The sequence below is a fragment of the Helianthus annuus genome, chromosome 10 (assembly GCF_002127325.2).
Source record: "Helianthus annuus cultivar XRQ/B chromosome 10, HanXRQr2.0-SUNRISE, whole genome shotgun sequence".
NCBI lineage: Eukaryota > Viridiplantae > Streptophyta > Magnoliopsida > Asterales > Asteraceae > Helianthus > Helianthus annuus.
The window spans coordinates 50,388,521-50,392,357 of record NC_035442.2 but is presented as its reverse complement, the minus strand read 5'-3'; positions in this window follow the sequence as shown (position 1 = coordinate 50,392,357).

Below are 3,837 nucleotides of genomic sequence, written 5' to 3'. Positions count from 1 at the left end.
TGCTTTTTTCTTCCCAATAATTCTTTTAGGTGCCCCTTGCTTAACAGATATCCAATCTCTTTTCTTAAAGCTATGCATTCTTCAGTTAGATGCCCGAAATCCTCATGGTATGCACACCATTTTGACTTGTCTTTAGTCCCGGATGGTTTATCATTCTTCCTGGGCCACCTAGCTTTTTCGCCTAGATTCTGCATTGCAAGGATTAGTTCATGATTATCAACGGAAAAACAACATTCTGAGATTGGAGGATAATCTTCATCATCCTCTTCTTGGTCAACAGCATGCACATTCTGGTTCTCATTTCTATGGTAGGATTTGGATTTGTTGTTCTTGAAGGAGGATCCTTGCTTCTCCTGTTTTGAGGATCCTATTTGTCTCTCCTGGATCCTTTTGTCATCTTCTAGCCGGATGAACCTGAGTGCTCGAGTTCTTACTTCATCTAGATTCCTGCATGGTGTCATAACAAGATCATCATAGAATAATGAATCCTTAAGCAGTCCCATTTTGAAGGCTTCAACAGCCGTAGCCATATCCAAGTTGGGAATGTCCAAGGATTCTTTACTAAATTTAGTTATATAATCCCTTAATGATTCATTATGATTTTGAGTTATCCTGTACAAATCACTAGTTAATCTTTCAAATTTTCTACTACAAGAGAATTGGTTATTGAATAAATTAACTAAATTGGCAAATGAAGTAATAGAGTAAGGGGGAAGACTTAGCAGCCATTTAAGAGCTGATCCAGTAAGAGTGGATCCAAATCCTTTACATAGGCATGCTTCCTTCAACTTTTCTGGGATAGGATTGATCTCCATCCTCTCCCTGTATTGTGCTATATGCTCCTCTGGATCCGTTGTGCCATCATACAGCTTCATAGTTGGGATATGGAACCTTTTGGGTACCTCTGCGTCACAAATTGGTGGTGCAAAGCGAGATACCTTGTGGCTTCCATCTGCAATCTCCGGGATAGGCTTGACTACCCCCGGAACACTTGAGATCATATCTTTAAGCTTCTGCAATTCCCTGGCCATAGCATGATTGACACCTGTATCCTGCATGAATCCATGGTTAGTGGTAGGATAATTATTTAAAGTGTTACCTCCCATTGGGTTCAAGTTAGTGAATCCATATTGCTGGGATTCTGGTATAACGGATGGACCAGTGGAAGCAATGGTCTGCATTGGAATGAAGTCCCCTTGATGGACATCTAGATTTCCTGTTTGCAAACTTTTTAGGGATCCTGGCATCTGGGAGGATCCTGGTATCTGGTATGATCCTGGAACGAAGGAGGATCCTTGAACCTGGAATGATCCTGGAGCAAAGGAGGATCCTTGACCCTGGGATGATCCTGGAACAAAGTAGGATCCTTGAAACTGCTGTGCTCCCGGATAGGCTCCCGAATTCATGAAGGATCCCATATGCTGGGGATAGGATCCTGCCGGCTGGAAGTGTGAGCCTAATGCCTGAGTCATTGCTGTCGATCCGTGGTGCAATCCTCTTGATTCTCCCATGATCTGCACGTCTGGAATTCCTGATGGCTGAGAAGTAATCATTGGAGTATCAAAGCTCAAGGATTTGGGCGTCAGTGGAGAATGATCCTCTGCCGTTTTCTTCTGTCTTTTGAGATCTCCAATTTCCCTGAGGATCCTTTCATTAGTTTCATCCTGCCGCTGCATATGATCCTTCATCTGCAAAATCAAAGTAAACACATCACTAGTACTGGGAACATAAGAATTCATAGCAGAAGAAGATGGAGGTTTAGAGCTAGTAGGAGTTTGTCTCTTCTCAGCATTCTTCTGGGATCCTGCCGGTGGAGGAGGTAGAGTGCTTTGAGACGAGGTGACTGCAGACATCGCCGTGGACATGTTTTTCAATGATGAAGCCATGTAATGATTTCGAACAGAAAGTTTTCTTATGAATGAAGCACCAATTGCCCCACGGTGGGCGCCAAACTGTTTTGGTCAAAAATCACACAAGGATAATGTAACCAAACTTTATGTAAACGGGGTATGATGCTTGGTTATTTATAAAAGTAAAGGATCGCTTTCGTGATAGAGATGCAAAGACACAATGATTTATACGAGGAAAAAGCCCTTGATCAATATATGATCTCCGGCATAAAAAACCTCGGGTGATGGCAACTACCGATCACCAAACTTCAATATAAGAACAAAAATGGTTACAACTTCGGATGATAATGAGCTGAGTACAAGGATCACTATTGTTTCGAGTGTCTAAGTGTGTGAGAATTGCGTTGTATGTCGTGTGTCCCCTTCCAAATGATGGAGAGTGGTATTTATACAAGTGTAGGTGACCTATTTTAGGTAAAAGGACTAATTATCAGCTCATTACCCCTTTAGAAATAAAAGACAATCTAGCCTAAATTGCCGCCCATAGATCAAGCCATGTTTCCATATCCTGTGCAACGTCTATCTCTGATTATGCTCTTGCCATAATTGTGAAGACGCGTCCCTTGATCATGATGCTAAGAGCGTATCCTGCTAGATATTCCTGCAAAATAACATTGTATTAAGTGAAGGTGACCGTTAGCATGAGGATCCTTTGATGGTCCATGATCCTGATCCTGAAGTCCTGCTGAGGATCACTGTCTGCCAAAGAAACAAGGATCACTGGTTAGGATCACGTGTAAGGATCACCTATAATAAAAATCCAGCCCTAACAGAACTAATGCACTAAGTACCTTGCAAAGGGGACACCTTTATGGGAAGAATTCCAAAGGGATTGGAGTTTGGTAATAGGTTTATATCCTATTTCTGGTATGATCTTTCCTTTACGAACATCGTTTAAATTTTAATGACATTATGTTTTATAAAAAGGACAAATATCCTGATATATTCTCAAAGTCTTTTTCAGAGTAATTGATTAGGATGTTTGAAACTAGTAATAGTTTGGGATTTTGATCATTTAAAAGTAGTTATTAATCAAACACTTTCTACGAAGCTGAGGTGGTGTTTGTAAGTTCTATCTAATAAAGAGTTTTACGATATATTACTGAGCATACTGATCAGGATATTTTGTGAGATAACAGGATGGAATTTTTTGAAAAAATTATGCTTGGAAAGAGATGAAATAATTATTCCTTGATAACCGAAGGTTTCATCCTGAAACCCAGGATCCATCCACCTTCGGCTATCGAATTGTTCAAATACGGAAATACAAATTGTTCTTAGAAGCATAAAATTGTTCGAAAAATTTAAAGGAAATAAGTTCTAGGGGGTAGTGCCTTCTTGGTCCATAGTGGTTTCAGCAGCATCCGTCTTGGAATCCGCCCCAGCATCCTTCTCAGCATTGGTTGCTTTTTCGGCTGCCTTGGAAGATTCATCGACATTTGATTTGGAGAAGGTGCCGCCGAGGTTCTTCAGCTTGGTCTCCCAAGCAGCAACATCCCAGGAAGGACAATCAAAGTCTAGTGTTTTGGCTTCGTGAGCCATCTTCAACCTGGCTTGAAGGAGAGAAATTACGACGGAACTTTTGAGGCTCTCCCGGTAGCTGACCATATCCCGTTCGTATTGCACATGGGCGGCTTCTAGATCGGCCTGGGCTTGAAGAGTGGCTTGGTCGAGAGCAGCTTGGTGTTCTTGGGTCATAGCTTTGTATTTCTCCTCATAATGACGAGATTTGGCGGCCGCAATCATACCTTGGTCAGAGATCGTGTCTTCCGCTTCCTTTAATTTAGATTCGAGTGTCTTGTTGAGCTTGCAGGATTCTTGATATAAGTTAACCAAACGCTCGAGACCCTACAAAAGTAAAAAGATAGATATTAATAAACCTTTGATAGTAGTATAAATTGCAGGATATGGTATGAGAATACTGACT